Source organism: Canis lupus, chromosome 2, assembly GCF_011100685.1.
Source record: "Canis lupus familiaris isolate Mischka breed German Shepherd chromosome 2, alternate assembly UU_Cfam_GSD_1.0, whole genome shotgun sequence".
Classification (NCBI taxonomy): Eukaryota; Metazoa; Chordata; class Mammalia; order Carnivora; family Canidae; genus Canis; species Canis lupus.
The window spans coordinates 84,620,960-84,641,291 of NC_049223.1; the positions used below are offsets into that span (position 1 = coordinate 84,620,960).

At 59.4% G+C, this 20,332-nt stretch overlaps 1 long non-coding RNA gene across 1 annotated transcript in view; it reads left to right on the forward strand.

Annotated features, from left to right (window-relative positions):
• The first annotated feature begins 5,874 nt into the window (after positions 1 to 5,874).
• The window catches only part of LOC102151465, a 79,699-nt gene continuing 65,241 nt past the window's right edge, over positions 5,875 to 20,332 (forward strand). The window contains exon 1 of the long non-coding RNA XR_005356202.1: positions 5,875 to 6,032. This is a non-coding gene — a long non-coding RNA (uncharacterized LOC102151465). The remainder of the gene's footprint in view (positions 6,033 to 20,332) is intronic.

The window sequence follows — 20,332 nt, forward strand, 5'->3', positions numbered from 1 at the left end:
CAAGGCCCCCTGGGCCCACGCATGTGGGCACCTCACGCTGCAGAGGGAGTCGGGCACGTGCCTCCCCGCGAGCCACGAACGTCACTCCCAGCCACACACCCCCGATTGCCCGCCCACTGGGGGCCCAAAAGGGTGCCCGGTGGGTTTCATTTCAACTCATTCTTCTAATTTTTTGGAATCCAATTCACACCCAAACACAGGACTCTTTGATCGCGGGTGTTTTTTGTTTTTTTTTTTTTCCTGCATTGTATTTATATTTTCATTTCTCTGTGTTTCCTCAACTGCTAGCACCGAATGTGAATTACCCTTTTCTTCTGAAATTTAAGTTAGATGGTCCAGAGGGTATTAACACTGAAAAGGGCCATGGAGATCGGAGACCCCGGGACCAGAAAAATGTTTCCTAAAAGGGAAAGAATTAGTCACCTGCAATTCTCATCCTGAGCAGGCAGGAGTAAACACAAATTCACCCCTCCCCACCCAAAAAAGTGAGTGAACTAGAACGAACTAGGAAGAGGAGGCTTGCATGGAGCTGAGCGAGAGCCCAGGCAGGGAAAAGGAAAGCAGGTACAGAGTATGGATCCTGAGCTTGGAAAACAGATAGTATTTATGGCACAGAAATCCCCAAGGCTCTTCTGTCGAGAGAGGCTTCTGGAAGGTGTGGGCGCCGAGAGGTAGGAGGGAGCGGAGCTCATCTCTGTCGAGGCTCAAACACTGAGACAGACCCCACCCCTCCACCCCCAGCACTGGGGGGATGCCCGAGAAGCCCCTGAAGGATCAGTGGACAGATGGGTGGATGAGGCGGGTGAGGACCCAGACCCGCGCTGGAGCCGGGAGCCGGGAGCCGGGTGAGGCTGTGAGCCCCAGGGCCGCGCAGGCCTGGAGACAGCCCCTGCCTGTGGCCGGCAAGGCTCTGCTGAGGACCCATTCCTAGGGTCACAGGCTTTTTCACCCATTAAATTAACAGGGATTAAAATAAATAAATAAATAATTTAATTAATTAATTAATTAATTAATTAATTAACAGGGGTTAAGATAAAAGGGAGAGAGAGAGAGGGGATACCGAGGCTGGAGCGCTTGCCGGGACGCACGGCTGCGGGACAGCAGAGCACAGCCTTCCCGGGGAGGGGCCGCGGGCACCAAGAGCTTCCAGGTGTAGACACTTTCCAGGAGGCGCACGATTCTTTCTGGACCAGGATGTTCACTAGGGGTCTTCATAACAAGGGAAAGTACTGGAAATGAGTCAGACGTCCAAAATTTTCCTAGCGAATCAGGACAAACCCCATCACCCGGCCATCAAGAATCCCGGCACGCGGGGAGAGCCGATGGCGTGAGAAAGTGTCGGTGCTGCACGCACGTGCTAGCGGAGGCGACGGCGACTGCGACGCTCGGCCTGGTCCGGAGTTTATAAAACAAAACCCAGCGAAAGATAACAAACAACCCTAGACTGGCAGGAGGTTCACCAGAACATCACCAGTGATCCTTCGTGGCGGGCGGGATGACGGGTGACGCAGGTTTTCTCCTTCCTGTTTATCTGTATTTTGTGACTTTCCTACGCTGAAGACGCGTCCCCCATGAGGGGCCAGAAACAACGACCTTGTACTTCGCAAAAAGGATGAGGACACTCTGGGGGTCGAAGGGTTTGTCAGGTTCAGCATCTTGATGGGATTGAGGATCAGGCCTGGCTCTGGGGACGGGGCGCCGCTCCCATCCTCCCTTCCAGGACTCCCGAGAGAGGCGTTCGTAAATAAAAGAAATGCACTCAGCTTTTTTTTTTTTTTTAATTACAACTTGCCCAGTAATCACCATAATCACTTATCTCGGGCGTTTGTTTAATTATTCAGTCACTAAGCATCTACTGAGCACCTACTGTGATGCCAGCACCAGGCCAGGCCCAGGACCCGGGAACCGACCTCGCCCACGGAGGTCAAGGCCAGTAGCCGATTAGGAGAAAGGGAGGCGGAGCGCATGGTTGATAGTTTGTTCATTTAAAAGCCATCATTCTTTGCCAGCACTTATTGAGTGCTTACTGCATACATACAAAATCTGGTGCTCGGTCCTGTGATCTCTTTGGTTCCTTTTTCTCGTCTTTTACAACATCGAGATACAACTGACGGTTAAAGGACGGGTCTGTGCTCCTTCTCCTCCCCTCGTCTCCCAACATTCAGATCTCAGCTCTGGGAGCTCAGAGGAAGAATGCCTGTGTCACGTCCGGCCCAAGCGTGAAGAGCGTGGTTCAGGCGGCCGGCCCCCCTTGGAGGTCACTCAGCGTTGCTTCCCTCCTCTGTGTAATGGGCGGATACCGTATCCCCCTCACCACAGTGGTCCCAAGGGTCTAAGGAGACGACACCGCCCCACCAGGGCCACAGAGATGGCTCGTCCTGCCTCCCCCCTGCCTCTGGAGGCTCCTCGTGGGGCCACAGTCCGCCAGAACCAGCTGTGGGTCCCCACTGTCCCCCCGGCCTAACGTCAAGCAGTGCGGAAACTCGGCAAAGCCCCCAGGGTTAACCCGGCGACTCCCCAGAACTCCTGGGTTGTGCAGCTCCCCCTGCTTCCCCCAAACCTTGTCCGGGAACTCGGCAGCCCTTCCCTTGCAGCACAGGCCCCTTGGAGACGGGGCCACAAGGCCTCTCTTGATTCGGTGCCTGACTCCCAGGGGGTGAAGGTCGGCCAGGGCCAGGCCCCGTGAGGGTGCTCAGGACGCGAGGGGACACAGGACAGAGTCCCTGCCCCCAAGGAGCTCCTGTTCTAGCAAGGGCACCTGGACAGGAAGCGTGGAAACAAGTGAATAAGCAAAATCATTGTAAACAGTGCAACAGGGTAGCGGGAGAGAGAAGGCTGGAGAGTTCGGGAGAGCCTCGGACCGAGGGCCGCGGGGAAGTGGGTGCCGTGGGCCTTCCGGGCAGAGGCCCCGAGGAAGGACGGGCTTCGTCCAGGACAAGAGGCCAGTGTGTCGGGACAGTGTGACTGCCGGAGGTCCAGCGCCGGGTCTTGCTGAGCGGGGACAGGCGTTTGTGTTTTATTCTAAGGAAAGCTTAGGAAGCGATAAAATGAAGCAAGTGAGGAAAAGAGCGTGTAACTTTCGCGTGGGCAAGGGGCGCGGGGGTGGGGGCAAGACGGCGAGAGGCTCGGAGCCGTGGGCTCCTTCTCGGGCCTGCGGTTCTCTCCCAGCCCTTTGCTCTGTTTGCAACACAAGTTTTGGCAACCACAACATTTTGGGCGCCTGGATGGCTCAGTCGGTGAAGCATCTGTCCCCGGCTCAGGTCAGAGCCCCGAGCCCCCAGCCCCGTGAGGCCCCCCGCTCAGCGGGGGCATCTCCTTCTCCCTCTCCCTCTGTCACCCCCCGCCCCGCTGCACCCACCGCTCTCTCAAATAAGTAAATAAAATCTTTAAAGAGAATAAAAATAGAACACAATTTTTGTTTGAGTTGGGGGAGTGGGGATTGGGAAAGGCAGAGGAAGCACCCCTGTTCACCTCACCCCAAAGTCCTCGCCACTTGCCCCATCTTGCCCCTGTTTCCAGCCCCCCGCCCCGGAGTTTCCTCCAGAGGAGACAGAAGGGCTCCCTGGACGATGGGAGGATCGGAAATGTCGGAGGAAAAATGGAGGGAAGAACAAATGTCTTCATGAAAGTTTGGTGCTGGGGATGCGGCTGCAGGGGCAGAGCCTTCCAGGGCAAGGCGGGAAGGGACCGGCCGGCTCCTTTGTGTCTTCCCCGCTCCTGCTGAAGGACGCCTGTGTGCGGGACTCCTCCGGCGGCATGTCCCGGAGGAAGGAAAGGACAGAGGGGAGGAAGCAAGGGAGAGAGGACAGGAAGAAATGAGAAGTAGAGGGAGCACCGGATGTCCCAAGGAGCAATGACAATTACTGGCATTTATCGATCACTCGCTTGGCTCAGGCACTTTCCCTACATTAACTCATTTTAGCCTCTCGACAAGCCCAGGCAGTAGTTCTCTTATTATCCCCATTTTACGGTTGAGGCAACTGAGGCACAGAGGGGTCAAATGCCTTACTCAAGGTCACCCCGCTGGTGAGTAGCTGGGGTCTGACCCCAAAGCACAAGCTGTGAGCCACTTCTTTATACAGCCCCGGGAGTGGAATCGACCTCACATCAAAAGCTAGAAAACCTCCCTCCCTGCTCCTCAGGTCATTACCCTCACCGTGCCTCAGTTTCTCCTTCTGCAGAATGGCAGGATTGGGCTTCGGATCTTTAGGGCCGTGTGTTCTGCTGAGTCACAAGGGTCTCATGCACAATAGGCCAGCAAGCCGACTCCTGGAACTGAGGACTTGGACCTGATTTGAGGGTGCGGGGTGGTGATGGAGAGCAATGGGTCAGTGCTCCGGGAGGACTGTTAGTTATGGATGCGTTGCTGCTTCCTGTTAGTTACGGGGATGAAGCCGGGAGAAAAGTCTCTGAACCTGAGAGGTGTGTCTCACCCCCAAATCTGGCTATCCTGTGCCGACAAATCCCAAACGTGGGATTCTCGGACCCATTCCAGGCGGTAAGGAGACAAGCTGTATCCTTGAGTTGTTTTATTTTCTCAGCTAGTGTAACAGGTAGAGATCACTCAGCGGCTGCAGGATGAGGGGCGGCCCGGCCTTTTCCCTTGAATCTGGAGGCTCTATGAGGGGACAGGGCAAATCCTGGCCACCTCAGGGCCAGCGGGCCTCGGAGTCCCCAGTCTCTATGCATTTACCAATTAGCTTCCAGCTTAAGGCAGGGCATGGAATGCATCCCAGTGGATGTCTGTCTTGGCCAATTACCATCCAGGGCTTCTGGAAACTTCTGGTCTGGAGAAGCTTTGCCCAAACCTTGCTGATTACATCCCAAAGTCGGCTAGCCCACAACGTCTCCCAGCCCATGGCGTTTCCTCTCCGTTCGCTGCATCCGGTTGAACACTTCTCCAAACTGTGGGTCATACTTTTTGTATTCGTTCATGCGCCCCATCATTTAGCTGCTTCGCTGACTTACTGCGGTCAATTTTTCACTCCTCTCGCCATCCGAGTGTTTACCCGTTTCTCTCCCCGTCTGACGTTATTTCCGTCACGTCCTTGTTAGAGAAGGAAAAACAGGTACAGCGACTAGCTCAGTCCTGGGACAGGGGTGGCCTGGCAGGGAAAGGCAGGACCAGAGCCACCGCGCCAGGACAGCAGCTGACCTCCAGGTCACCTGGAACACGGGCAGCGGGGACAAAGGGACCTATGAGGGGGGGGGCTCCTCTAGGGCAGTTCCAATGTCCCCTGCCTTCGGAGAGGCCTTTCTCTGTCACCTGGGAGGGATAAATTAGCTCTCCCAAAACGCGTTACCCTATTGCCTTATTTTCTTCACGGCTCCTTTCACTCTCTGAAATAACATTATTCATTTGTTTTAATGCTCATTGCCTTCACCCCCCCCCCCACCCTCCCAGGTTCATTCTTCACGGCCTATCTTCCATCTCGCTCACTTAAGGGTTTATTTCTTGCACAATGGGCTGGATGAAGGACTCCCTTGCAACGAGTAAGATATCACACGGTGAGAACAGCACGTTCCTCTGGCTTCGACGATCCCAACATTCTAACTTGCAGAAAAGAGCTGGGTCTTCAGTGGGAAAGCGGGAAGCAGACCGGCTGTCGGGGATCAGAACAGGTGAAAAGTAAGCCGCTCCCGGCCCTGCCCCGTGCTCCCCCCGCCTCGCCCCGCTGTGCCCGGGGCCTGGGAGCTGCCGCGGGGCCGAGGCTCCCGCGCGGGCCCCGCCGCGCGCCCCGGCCCAGCTCGGCCCGGCGCGGGGTGCGGGGAAGCCGGAGCGCAGGTCCGGGGGCGCGAGGGCGGAGCGCGGCCCGGGCCCGCGATCCGGCCCGGGTTTTGCGTGCCGCCCGCTCGCCCGCCCGGCCGCGGAGAATTCCATAATCACAGCGGGCGAGAGCGGAGACTGGGAGCGAAAAATCCGGGATCCGGCAACTTTGGGCAGCGCATGCGCGCCCGCGGCGCTCCATCCCAAACACACACACATTTTTCCCCCGGACTTGGAAAGTCACCCAAAGCCGCCCCAAGTGCAGGTAAGAGACTCGGCGCTGCCTCCGCCGCGGGCCCCCCGCGCCCCCGCCCCCGGGGCCCCCCGGGCGCGCCCCCGCCGCGCCCCCCGACCCGCGCGGCCCCCACCCCGGGCTTCGCCTGCAGCGCGGAGCGGGCGAGCGGGGAGCGGGCGAGCGGGGAGCGCGGAGCGCGGAGCGGGGAGCGGGGAGCGGGGAGCGGGCGAGCCAGCAGCCTCCCTGCCTGCCTGCCTGCCGCGCGCCGGGCTGCCTCCCCTCTCGGCGGCGCGGGCGGCGGGGGGCGCGGGGGCGCGGGGGCGCGGGGGGCGCGGGGCGCCTGCCGCCCGGGGGTCGCTCGCCCAGCCCAGGGGCGGGGGGAGGCGCCCGGCGCGAGCGCAGCACTTCGCACACAGGGTGGGGGCGCCCCCCGCGCTGCAGCCTGGGGGGGCAGGTGCTCGCCGGCCCCGGGGGCTCGCTCCGGCCCCCTCCGCGCGCGCCCACCCCCTGCTGCAGGGGTGCGTGCGCCCGCCCGCCGGGGCGGAGAAGGGGGCAGGGGCGAGGGGCCGGGGTGACTTTGCAAGACTTTGCCCGGGGGAACGGGTGGGCAGCCGGCTCCCGCGCCCCGCGCCAGGCTGTGGGTGCTGCCGGCAGAGGTAGGAGCGTCCGCCCAGGCGCGGGGCGCGGGGCTGCCTCCGGGCGGGACAGGGCGGCGCGGGGCTGCTCGGCCCGGGGAGCGGCGCCCCTTCTCCATCTCCGCCTGCGAAGTTTGTCTCAAGTGCGCTGCTCCGGGCGCGGCGAGCGGCGCTCCCCGCCCCCCACCCCACCCCGCCCCACCCCCACCCGCGGCTCCGGGGCGCAGGGCCGCGGCGGGCGGGCTCGGGGCCGGGGCGGCGGTGGGGCCGCGCGCCTGTGCGCCGGAGCCCGCCCGGGGCCGGGGAAAAGTTCGGGGAGTTGCGGCGGCGCCGCGCGCTGCGGGAGAAGTTGCGCCCGGGGATGCGGGCCGCGGGGCGGCGGCGGGCGGGCGGGCGGAGCCGGTGCGCGCCGCGGGGCTCGGCGGGGCGGGGGCCCCCCGGGTGGGCTGCGGGGCCTCGAGGCCGGGGCCGCGCGGGGCGCAGGCGGGGAGGAGGCAGCGCGCGGGGGCGCGGGGCGCGGGGGCAGCGAGGGCAGCGGGGCCGCGACCCCCGGCCACCTGCGCCCGACCTCGGGGGCCGCGGGGCGCGTGGCGGCCGGCGCACGAGCGGGGCTCCGGGGGCGCGCGGCGGTGGGGCCGGGCCGGTCGCTCCCGCAGCCCGCGGGGCAGGGGCCGAGTCGTGCGCCCCGGGTGAGCCGGCCGGGCGGAGCGGCGGCCGGTTTATTTTTACTCGGTGGCATTTGCAGAATGTGCAGCTGATGGCCGTCGGCCGCCAGGAAGTTTTGCTTTCTGTTCTTTCTGTCTCCCCGAAGCCAGCGCGGCCGGGAGCGGGCGGGCCGGGGAGCGGGGCCTGGGAGGGGAGGGCGCGGGGCGCGGGGCGCGGGGGCGCGGGGCGCGGGGGGCGCGGGCCGGGCGGGGGCGCGGGGGGCGCGGGCCGGGGCGCGGCGGAGCGCTCGGGCGGGCGTCGGTCCCCAGCGCCGGGAGCTCCTGGCGAGGGAACAGGTGTATGTGCCGTCAATCACGGCGGGAGGGACACTTTGGGGGCGTAGATTAAGATCATAATAATAGATCTTTCTCTAGGGGGTGGGCGCGGATTCTTGCTCCAAGTCGTCCCCGACCCGGGTCCGGAGTTAGGGGGGCCCAGGAGGGCGCAGGGGGCCGCCTCGGCTGCTCCGCAAGTTCCCGGGACCCGGCCTCGGCTTGGGGAGCGGCCCCGGCGCGGCGGGTGCGGGTGCGGGTGCGGGTGCGTGTGCGGGTGCGGGTGCGGGTGCATGACTGTCCGCCGGGGAAGCAGCGGAAACACGCCTGGGACCAGCCCGGGGCTCCCCCAGCCCAGCTGGATCACGGGGGCCCCGGAGGGGGCCGCGCCCGGCTGCCCCCGCGGGTCCGGGGCACGCCCCCCCCCAGTGTGCGGTGGGCCCGCGACTCCGACCCCGCGGACGCCCGGAGAGCTGGGGGCGGCGAGGGGCGAGGCCGAGGGGAGTCGGGCGGCAAAGTTGGCGAATTGAGGACGGCTCGGAGCTGGCACCGCGCGCGGTAAGAGCGCGCGAGCGGCTGGAGAGCGGACCGCAGGGTGGTCGGCGCCCCCCGCCCCCGGGCGCGCACACGCACACGCACACGCGCGGGCACACACACGCGCACATGCACACTCGCGCGGGCACACGCGCACACACGCGCGCGCACGTGGACACACACATGCGCGCACGCGGGCACACGCGCACACACACATGCACACGCGGACGCACACACGCGCCGTCCTGAAGGGAGCTGTCCGGGCTGAGCAGGAGCAGCTGCGCCGGGCGTGGCGAGGGGGGTCGCCGGCTCCGGGGGCTGCGCTCCGCGTGCCCAGAGGGGGCGCTGGGCGGCGCGGAGCCCGAGCGCGGAGCCCGGGGCGAGCGGCTCGCGGGCGGCCCCAGGTGCGCCCCGCGCCCTCCGCGCGCCCCCCGCGCCCTCCGCGCGCCCCTGCGCCCCCGCGCGCCCCCGCGCGCCCTCCCCGGCGCGGCCCTGCCCGGCTCCCGGGGCCTGCGCGCGGCCGGCCGGGGGGCTCGTCCCGTCCCCGCCTGGGCGCCCACCGGCCCTCCCGGGACCCCGCGAGCCGCACAGGCCCCCGCCCCCGTCTGGTTCGCCACCTTCCAGGCGGGCAACGAGAGTTTATGGGGAATATTGTTGAACTTCAGTAATCAGGTTTCCAGCGATCTTATGCCTCCTGTTTAATTTATTAGACTAGTTATTTATTCTGTTGATGATAATCTGTTGCTGGTTTCTATGGAGATGTTAAACTGATCTCTTTCAGAAATCAAACTCCATATGCACTAAAACGTTTAAAGGGGCAGCGCCTCTCCCTCTCTCCCCGGGCCTTTCTGATTTTTGTTTTTTAGACTTTGCACCTTGCAGAGACTTCGCGTCTTTCCCGGAGTCTCCGTGTGCACTTTATTTCCTTCTTACGAGGGAGAGGAGCCCGGAGACTCGCGCTTTGTGGCAAGTACAGCTTATTATGGCTAGGAGAGAGCGGGCGCTTTGATCTCCAAGTTGCATCATCATTTAAAACAGATCATTTCACCACCACCCCCTTCTTCCCCATCGTATAAGAGCAAAATTCTTTCAAGATCAAAGAGTCCAATCTAAAACAACAAAAAAAAACCCAACTATTGTCCAAAAAAAAAAAAATAGAAAGTCAAATGTGAATCTCTCCTTTATATCTGCTCCCCTTGTGTTGAATTTTTTTTAATAAGAAAAACAAAACTTGTAGCTCAGCTGATTTTTCATACTTATTAATAGTTTATCTGCCCCCCCCCTTTTTTTTAATTTAAAAAGAAGTTCAAAGTTAGATTTCCCTGCCTGTGGGGGTTGAGGTATATTTGCTTCTCTTCTAGATCCTGACCATCTGTTTTTGGAAAATTAGCCTCTGGGAAGAGGGGGAAAGTTCTTACTCAAAGTTAATGGAGTACTTAAAGAAATTAAAAAAAAAAAAGCCCAAATATTTGACAGGCCTAATTTTCCCACTTTTTTTTTTTGTGGGGGGGGATTATCAGGAACCTCTGTCCCATGTATGAGAGCACATCAACTTTTTCTCCTTTGATCCTCCTGTCGTCTTCTCAGTTCTTTTTCTGTAGACTCCGGACTTGGAGGCGGTGGGTACAGTGAATTAAGAAAGTAAGGCAGAAAAAAAAAATTATCTTGGTTTGTGACACTCTGAAAAATTGCAAACCTACTCCGAACTCAGATATTTATCACGTTGACAGATATGATACAAAGCGATTGCGTTTCCTAATGATCCTCTGGGACTAAGTTGTAGGTAAAACCATTTAATGCATTTTTAATTTTAAAGTAAGGCCTGGGTTCCATTTTCTTGGCGGTGGGGGAGTGGATGTCCCTCTGTAGAGCCGATGCTTTCTGAGTATACTGTTTTGCTTTTTCAAGTAGGATCCCCCACCTCCACCCCTTCACATTTCCATTTACTTTGGGGAGGGGTGAGGCACACACAGGGCATTTGGCTTTCATAAATAAATTTATATCTGGCCAGAAGGTCCAAAGCTTAAATAAGAGTACACTTAAAAAAAAAAAAAAAAAAAAAAGGAAAGAAGCAAAAACAAACCTGACTCCACCCCTGATATAGGAAATAAAACAGAGTCAATACTTGACTCTCCCCCCCCCCCCATGCCATCCTGGTTCTCTTTTACATTATTTTATTTTGGGAAGGGGGTGGAGTGGTTCTTGCTTCTCAGCTCAGAGGAGAGAGGAGCCATTTCTGATCTTTCCCCCTTTGCTATATTTTTAAAATTTGTTTGATTTGGATTGCAAACAGAACAGGCTTACGGGAGAAAAGAGCACTGTGGCTTTAAACTCAGGAGTTTGCATATTCTCCTTGTATCTTTCCCCTTTGCTAATTATTGTGTTGTTTTCAGAGCAAATATGTCATATCCATGGCGACCGGGCAGGTTTATTGTCTTTCTGAAGCAATAGCTCACATAAGTAATTAATGACTTTCTTTTTTTTCCTCTGGCTTAGGTTAAACAGATCATTCAAGGAAAGTCATATCTCTCTCTTCTCCCTTCTCTCTCTCTCTCTCTCTCTTTTTTTTTAGCCCAGTGACATAAGAACATGAGTTAGAACAAGAAAATACTTTAACCAAGAAGTCAACAGCTTATTTTCCCCCATTTCTTTTAAAAGCTGAAGTGTCAGCTTTCAGACATATGAGGCTGTCATGCTGGCAGCCGTGAGCAGAGCAATCCACGCCTGGGTTGGAAATCCATTTGAAGGTTGTGCAGCAGGGGAAGTGTTGGCATGGGGGGGGAGTAACCTGCAGGAATTTGCTTTTGAGGTGTGTGGGGGGGGAGAGCACTCCAAAATGAGTATTTCTCCTGTATTTAGCAGAATTTAATTAAATTGTTTACAGGAAAGAATTAATGAGTTGGTAGTAATGTGTCCCCCCCCCTTTTCTTTTTCCTAGTCTACTTAATTGGAAAGACAAAGTTTTTCTTTTTTGATTCACCTTGAGCTTCAGCTTTCTCCAGCCTTTGTCTTCAAGTGTTTTTTCCTGGAAAAGTACCTTTTGGAATCCCCTCTGGTTAATATTTCCAGAATTATGGCAGAGGTGTTGTTTGTTTTTTTTTCCCCTTAGACCCACAGTTCGAAACTGGCTTCTGCTTCTCAGGAATCGACTATGATGAGTGACTAGGACTTGGATTTTTTTCACTTCTTTGGTGGGGGGAGTGGCTTTTTGTGGATGTAAAATCATATAGACGGCCTATCTCTGTCCTGTATCAAGTGACAGTGTTGTGGAAGGTGGAAGAAATGTTTTCCTTTGGAAAAAAAAAAATCACCATGTATGTCCCACCCTTTTCAAATGGACTTTTTGCTAATGAGAAGTCTTATGATGTCACTGCTTAACTTTTGAAATACGCTGGATGTCCAACCGGATACCCTGCAGCAACTCTCCTGCCCCCTCCTCCCGGACAGATGTGCATTAATTAAGCACACTTATACTGTCCCCCCTCTTGTTGAAATTCCACGTATTGCTGAGGTTCTGTGTGTGTCCTTAAGAAAGGGGAATGAGATAAAGAGAAAAGCATTTCTATTATATTTATACCCGGACACAATTAAAAAGGATCGTCGTCCTCCCTCCCGCCCCCCATTTGAAAAAAGGACCATGAGTCAACTGAATGAATCTTGAGGCTTTTGGCATTAAAAATAAAAATATAAAGCCGAAGAGGATTTCTTTGGTATCTGGTTTCTGAAGAGGAGAAGAGAAGGCCGGGCGAGTCTGGTGCTGAGACTCCAGTGGAGTTGTAATTGAGCCCGTAACCTCTTGATGTCTATATCAGAAAAGCAGACATGAGCACAGGGAACCAGGGAGAGGCAAACAAGCCTTGTAAAGGAGGGAGCTCAGGGGGAGATGCAGAGAGAGAGGGAGAGAGGGAGGGAGGGAGGAGGAAGGGAGGGGGAGGGAGGGGGGAGATTTAATTTATAGACATTTTAAAAACTGTAATTTCATTAGGATCTGTTCTTCCCCTTCTCTGAAGGGCAGCCCGGCAGACCGATAAGGCCGGTCCCCGTGCTGGGACGCGTGGCGTGGCTCGGTGGGCGCGAGCTTGGCACCCTTTGCCGCCCCCACCCCCCCACCCCGGGCTCCGGCGCTCGCTGCCCGTTTGCTCGTGGCCTCCTGATTTTGGAATCAGACCCCATAGAGCCACGAGTTGAGCCCCGGTTCCCGGCTGCCCGGCCGCCCCCCGCGGGTGCCACACGGTTCCTCGAGCGGCTCCTGCCTGGCCTTTGGCACCCGCGTGGCTTCCGCCTGGCGCTGGGCCGCAGGAAGCCCCCGGGGAGGGGGCGCCCCCGCTCTGCCCCCCTCAAGTTCACCAGTGGAGTTGCTGTGGTGCGGAGGCCACCGAGTGGGTCAGGGGGTGGCGGTCGGGGGGGACCCAAAGCCCGTCATAAATTCTGCAAAAATTAATCAACCGTTTAAGAGCCGCCGGTTAACGAGGTTCTGCAGGCCCGCCGGGCCCCCTGCTCAAAGTCCAGCGGGGTGGGGGGTGGCCTGGAGGGTGGGGAAGACAAGGGGACTTGGGTTTTTTTTTTTTAAATCTGAATAATTGAGAATAACTAGGGAGAAGGAGGAAGAGAGAGGGATTTATTGAATATAAATCCTTAAGTACCCTGGTTCCATATTGTTGGGATTTTTTTTTTTTCCTTTTGGTCTGGATTTGTCCTGTGTGTCTTTGGTGGAAAAGACACGTAGAGAAAGAGAGCAAAGGAGGGGGTGGGGAGAGAGGGAAGGATAGAGAAGAGAGAGAGAGAGAGAGAGAGAGAGAGAGACGTGTGGCTCCTTTGGAACTCATTATCATTCTTAATAAGCCTTAAGGAATAAAGAAGAGCGTTGAGTGTAAATGCTGGGTAATCCTAACACTTCTCAAGGTGAGAGGAGTCTTGAGGACACGGAGGAAAGGGGGGCCGGCAGTCCAGGGCTCGGAGGCTCTGCAGGAGGCCTGGGGGCCGGAGCGGGGGGCCCGGAGATGCCCAGCCGGGCGGCGTGTGGGATGGCACTGGGGCTCCCAGGAGAGGGCGACCCGCGGGGGCGCAGGGCAGGGCGAGGGAAGCATCTTCACCGGGCAAGCCCTGCCTCGGTTGGGGTGGGGAGGAGGGGCCACAGGACCTTTGCTCTCTCCTGGGCCCTGTCTGCCCACAGGCTCGGCCCCTGCCCCCGGTCTCGGGTTCCTGCAGGGGGCCTCGTCCTGCTCCCGTGGGCCCCCCGCGTTGTCCGCTCTGCTGAGCGGCAGGGACGGAGCAGCGGCCGGAGCTCAGCTCTGGACACTAGGTGGCTTAGAGGATCTTCGAGGTTTTCCGAGACGAGCAGCTGGCTCCCTCTGCTCCCGCTGGTGGGCTCGCTGTGCCCGTCCTCCGTGGGGCCCGCGGGCCGCCTGGCGGGTGGGTGGCCTCGGCACAGGGGCCCGGCACAGCCCCCGGACCGGTGCTCCCGGAGCAGCTTCGAGGCCAGGCGGGAGGCGGCCGCGGGGGGGCCTCTGCTCCTCCTCTGGAGTTCATGTGCCCCCTCTGAGAATCCTCTTAATAAAGAAAAGTCTCATAAGCATAAATACTGCTTATTCTTTGAGGGGTTTCGCAGATCTTACAGCCCCAGGCACGGAGCCTCCGGGGTCCCTGCTCCGGTGGCCTCCTTCCAGCTCTCCGGGACTGTGGCGGGGTAGGGACACGAGGAGGCCACTTCAGTTCTCAGGTCCATTCCCACCTGCCTGCTGGGCTCGGGGAGCAGAGCCTGGGCGGCACCATGAGCAGGGTCCCTTGCAGGTGGGTGGGGCCGACGCTCCGAGAAGCGCACCTACGCAGGTAGCTTCCCCTCTGCAGGACCAAGGCCGCGGCCCCGCCACCCGGATTCCGAGGGTACTTGACGAAGGGTCTCAGCTGAGGACATGTCCAAAGCCTGCGTGATTTTCTCTGGGGCCTGACAATTCAGGTCTGACTTGCCACCGTCAGGGCGTGCGTGTCTTCACCGGAAAGCAGCTTCTGGGGAGCTCGCAGAGGGGGTGCGTGGGCGTCAGCGAGGAGGGCTGGTTGGTGACTGCGCTGGGGTGAAACCCGGGGGCAGAGCAGGACCGGGCGGGTGGATCCTGCTGTCCTGTTGTTTGAAAGCAGTGGTGACCAGATTGCACCCCGCGTGTGCTCGCTGCGCTGCCCCTGGGGGGTCTTGGGGTGGGTGTGCGTGTGCGTGCGGTGAGCACGGGGTGGGGAACCAGCCTGCCAGGCTGGCACCCTTCCCCAGCACTAATTGCTGGCGGAGAACCCGCGGGGCCGTGCCAGCGTCTGCAGCCCGCCCGCCCCCCTCGCCCCCGGGGAGCTCAGCTGTGCAGCTCGCTCTGCGAGGGCCATTTCCGGGCCCACTAGTCCTGGAGGCTCCTTTGGGAGATTCAGGGAAATCTGATCCCGGGGGACCGCGGGCCAAGCCCCGCATCCTCGGCCTGGCACTGGGGCCGGGGGAGACCTGGGTGGTCCCGAGCTCTGCGGAGGTCCACGTGCGGGGGTCGCGGGGGTCGGGGACCTGCTCCCGGGCTGGCTCTGCAGTAAATCACTGCATGCTCTTGGGCAAGTCATTCGACCTCTCCGGGCCTCGGTTTCCTCTCTTATCAAATGGCCTCTGACCCGATTTCCCTGACAGGGTCGTGCTGCTGGTCGGTTGGCCCTGTAGCTCTGAGCGTTCTTTGAAATCGTGAAACGTAATGAGGAATTTATCACGGTCACGTCGTCAAGTGCGGGTGCCCCCGCGTCGATGAGCCCGTTTCATATAATGTGGTATCAGTGACCAGAAAGCCGAGGCCCTGGACGTGGCGTGTGTGGAGCTGAGGTTGCATTTTTGTGTCAGGCTGTGGTTTGCTTCTCATCCTTGGGCGCTTGGGGCTGAAGTGTGTCGGGGGAGATGCTTATCGGGCAGCGTGGGGGGTGCCTCGGAGAGCCGTGTGTGTTACACGTCGAGCATCTGGAACCAGTTAGCTGGGCACCGAACTCCTGTCCTTACAGCAGCTACTTAACTAGCCTATGCCTCAGTCTTCTCATCTGTAAAATGGGGATAACGCTGCCTGCCTTGTGGGTTTGATGTGAAGATCAGATCACCTGGGCTTGGGAAGTGTTTGGAACCGGCCTGGCACCAGTGGGTGCTCCAGACTCACATGGGAGGGAGTGTGGACGCACCTGCTGCCCACCGGGGTGTGCTGTGCTCTCCATCCGGGGCCTGGGATTCCCGAGGGTCCGGGGTGTGATTCTGTTAGTTGGAAACTCTGATTTTGTGTTTTATCTTCCGGGGCTCTCTTGAGGTCTCCTGGTACGTTTGGTGATGCGTCAGAAGACGTCGAGAAGCAAGACCGTGCCCACATTCGGAGTCTGACCCCAAATGGGAGAGGGGCCCTTGGTCTCTTGTCCCCATTGCGGCCGGAGTGGATGTTCCCGGAGCTGGAGGCAGGGAGATTCCTCACGGGAGCTTTATGGGATGAGAGGCAAGGGGGCTGGTGGCCTCTGCTCGTGTTCCCAGGGCCTGCGAGTTCCTGCCGAGGGCCGCCGTGTGGGGGCCCCGCCGTGGCGGAGCTGGTGCGGCCAGCAGAGGCTGGCTGGACCCAACGCGAGCCATGTTTCTCTTGGTTGGGCGGATTCATTTCTCTAATCCTTTGTTCCTGGGTCCATAAAATGGGGTTGGGATTCCATCTGCGGCCCCTGAGTGAAAGCACAGTAGTCATGGCTCTCATTCACGGAGGCTTGATTTTGCGCATCATCCGTGGAAGTCACTTGGCCGGTGAGCAGCACACAGTAGGGGCTGCGGGATGAACGTTCGAGGAGTAGCAGGCTGACCTTGGCCCGGGCCGAGCCGGCCCCTGGAGGGCCTCCTACTAAGTGCTCAGCGAGCTGGCAGGGAAGCGGGCACGGTGGGGACGGAGCCCAGGCCTCCCCCCGCCCTGCCGAGGGTGATCCTGCCCTGGGGAGCGGCCCCGGCCTGGGCGGAGGTGTGAGGGAAGGGCCAGGAGAAGCAGCAGAGGAGGCTCGAGGCAGTGACCTCAGGAGGCAAGGACACGGGGGCTGCGGGGCTGGGGGCACCCGAGGGGCGAGGGGCGCTGATGGAAGGCAAGGTATATGGCTCGCCCCGGCCTCTCCCATTTCACTCTGCTCTGCCAGAACACCCCGGTTCTTGTTTCACTCCCTGGATCTGGGAGCAGGTTAATTTCCATGACGAACTCCAGGCCACGTGCTCAGAGGATTTATCTAATTAAACTGATGCTTTTTCTTTTTCTTTTTTTTTCTAAGAAAGAAGGGAAGGGAGGAAGGGAGAAAAGAAAGAGAGGAAGAGAGGAAGGAAAGAAGGAAGAAGAAATGGAAGGAGAGAAGGAAGAATGGAGTGGGAAGGAGGGAGGGGCCGAGAGAGGGAGGGAGGATGGAAAGGAAGGAAAGGAAAGAAAGAAAGAAAGATGGGAGGGAGGAAGGCAGGGAGGGAGGCAGAGGAGCTGGAGGCTGAGCAGTGATTTTTGAAAGGCTGCGCCCGCAGGGAGCACAGTCAGGGCAGCTGAGCCGGGCGACATCCCCGCTTCTGTCCTCTGAAGCTCCTACGCTGATGTGCAGCGTCGCTCTTGGGCTGGGAGGGCAGGCGCAGCGGCGGGGCTCAGGATCTGGACCGTCCAGGACCGTGGCCTCTAAGCCCAGTGGCAGTTGAGAGGAACTGAGATGAAAAACTCAGTTCTTCAACGAACCGGCCACATGTCCCGCGCCCCAGAGCCCCCCGGGGTACCGTGGGGCAGCGCGGATGGAGGGCGTCTCCAGCTCTGTGGCACCAGGGAGGCAGGTGGGAGAGGGTGGGCGCTTCCTCCCAGAGCCTGGGCTGCGGGGATGCCCGACCCCGAGCCCTGGGGTCACGGATTGTGGGCTCCTGCCTGGGGCCAAGGCCCCCCTGCCGCCGCGGCCGCCTCCTCTTAGGGGCCCCTGCCCTGGGGACGGGGCCACATGGTGCATCTCCAAGTTAGCAGAACCGGGTTGGAATCCTCTTCTCACTCGCTGTCTTCGGGGCCTGGGCAGGGGTCGTAACTGTCTACATGGCCGTGGGCTAACGGGAGGCGGTGTCTGCGCCTGGGGTCTTGGACAGCATGGCCCGAGCTCCCGGGGTGGGCGCAAGCCTTTAGCGTAGTGCTTGGCACACAGTAGACACGTGGAAAATGGGGACCACGGTTTTTATAATAATCATATTGTTATGGCTGATATTATTTTAATGTGATTATTGAAGAGCTTTTGTGGCTGCCAAGTTCTTGGGGACATTCCCAGACCAAATGCTAATTTCTCTATGATCAACACTTTCCAGATTTAGGTTAAAGGAGCCCCCCGCAGCCCCAACCTTCCGGGAGCCTAATTTGGATCCCTTGCCATCTCTCCCCATCCCTCCTTTCTTCTGGCAAGAAGAAGAATTGGAACTGCCCTGGGGTTACTCTTGCAAGCCCTTCTACTTGTGAGAGGCCCTGCTGCTCCCAGCGCGCATGAAGTCGTGCCCATGTGCACATACACACGTGCACACACGTGCACACACACGCACTTCTCTACTGGCCAAACTACATTAAAAAAAAAAAAAAAAAAAACAACCAAAACAAAACACAACCAACCCAAAGCATTAAAATAGGGGAGAGCAGATGTGGCCAGGCGGGGCTAGCGGATTGTTTGGGGCCGGGGTGGGGGCGGCGGCCCCTGGCAGGGACGTGTGTGTTTATTCCTGGACACTGCCCAGTGCTCTGTGTGCTAATGTGGAGCTGTAAAGTCCCCTGCATTGTGCAGGCTCCTCTCCCCGTGAAAAGGCAATTGAGTCAGTGAGTTCTGAATGGATTGGAGCTGACAGTAAATGAGAATTTGGCAGTGGGTAGGAAACAAGCTCCCCTCCCCGCCCCCCCACCCCAACACACACTCACTCATCCCTCCCTAAACTTCCAGAGCCTGTTGGGTTTTTAGAGGGGTTTTGAAGAAAAAAAAAACCACCAAGAGTGACGATTCCTTTTTGTACGGGTCAACGTTACCAGCAGGGGGGCGGCCCCCGCCTGCCCCCTTCCCCAGGGATGCCCTAACCCTGTCCCGTCCCCGCGGTGGCTCCACCAGCGATCCCGAACGAGTTAACGGCTGAATCAACGCTAGACTCAGCTGTACGTTTTACTCTGGGTTCCTGAATGAAGCGATGTGCTGTGCTCAGCACGATTGGAGACTGTCTGCCCCGGGTGGCCCACCGGCCGCCACCCTGCTGGGCTCCGCCAGCTTCCATGGGACCTGCTGCTGGCAGCGGGGCAACCCCGTCTGGCGGTCCCCACATCCAGCCTCCCATTAGAGACCTCTTTTAATTTCAAAAGAAGGGGTGGCTCATCTTGAGCTGTACGGTCCCTGGTTTGCAAAGAAGGCTCAGGGTTTTGAGGGTTTGTACACGCCGTGCCCCCCGCCCCGTATTCCCCTCGCCACCGTGCCCTCACTAGCAGATTGGTCAACAGACATCCTGGCCCCTGAAAGGTCCCATGTCCCTAGTCCTGCCCACTCGATCATTCCCAAGAGAGCCAGGCAGGGACCTGCCTTGCAGGTGCCTCCTTACAGGTGCTCCTCCCGGGCCCCCCCCATGTTTGTGAAATGGCAGCTCTGAGCTTACCCATCCTCTCAGGGGAGCTGCGGAGTCCCTCTTCTTCCTCAGGAGCAAGAGGCAAAGGAGCACCACTCACTGTGGCAGGGTGACAGCCTGCTGGTGGCGGGGGGCTGTGTCCCCAGTGCCCGGGGAAGCCTCTCAGGAGTCCCTTTTTGGACAAGACCCAGTAGAGTGTGGTTGTTTTTGCTGCTGTACTGGGAGAAGCCCCCCCACCCCGTGCAGAGGCACCGTAGAATGTTCTAGAATAATGGAGTGCACAAGTCCCAATCCCTGCTTCCTCATTTGTTAGTACTGTGACTTTGGGCCCATCCCTAACCCTCGTGAGCCTCTGTTTTTTCACTTGCAAAGGGAGAATGATGCTAGTGCCCTAAGCCCGGGGTGGCTGTTGGCATTAAAGGAAATAACGCAGCCAAGGCGCTTGGCATGAGGCCTGGCACCTGGGAGCGAGGGGCAGCGACCGTCGTGACCTTATTGTTCCTCCTCCTTGCTCCCGGCTGGAAGGAAGGGGTGAGGCAGGAAGGCGGAGGGCTCCGGAGGGCTCAGGCCTGTCCGCCCCGAGATGTCCCCAGATGCCACCTGCCAGACCGGCAGGGTGAATGTGAGGTGCCTGGACATGTGGGCCTGGTGTGGGGCCTGGAGGGAGCAGGGGAGGGCCACCCCACCCATGGGGGCTTCCTGGACCCACACCCAGCTGGCGGCCTGGCTGAGGCCTGGGACCTGTACGCAGCTGGTGGCTCGGCTGAGGCCTGCGGACCCGCACTCAGGTGGTGGCCTGGGTGAGGCCATGGGACCCGCACCCAGCTGGCGGCTTACCTGAGGCCTTGGGACCCGCACCCAGCTGGCGGCCCAGGTGAGGCCTGGGGACCCACACCCAGGGGGCAACCCACCTGAGGCCTGGGGACCTGCACCCAGGGGGCGACCCGCCTGAGGCCTGGGGACCCGCACCCAGCTGGTGGCCCGGCTGAGGCCTGGGGACCTGCACCCAGCTGGTGGCCCGCTGAAGCCTGGGACCCGCACCCAGCTGGTGGCCTGCCTGAGGCCTGGGGACCCGCACCCAGGTGACGGCCTGGCTGAGGTCTGGGACCTGCACCCAGGGGGCGGCCCGGAGGGGCTCACCTGGGTCTGGCCCGCAGGAGGAGGTCAGAGCAGGGCCTGTCCTGTCACCCCGAGTGCCCCTCCGAGCCCTCCAGGTGAGTCGGTGGAGACGGCGGCGGCTGGGGGTGGCGGGGGGTGGCGGAGCCAGGAAGGGGACGAAGGAAGGAGAGGATGCGGGGAATCCTCTTGCTTTTATCCCCACAGGGCGGCCAGCAAGCTGAGGCGCTCGTACCTGTTCAGTTTCTTTCTATCCTTTTTAAATATTTTATTCATTTATTCATGAGAGACACAGAGACGCAGGCAAATGGGGAAGCAGGCTCTGAGCGGGAGCCCGATGCGGGACTCGATCCCAGGACCCCGGGGTCAGGCCCTGAGCCACTAGGGGCCCCACCTCTTCAGTTTCTTAAAAGGGGAAGGACAGAGATATTCCCGCGCGCCTGCTGGGTGTCAGATGCT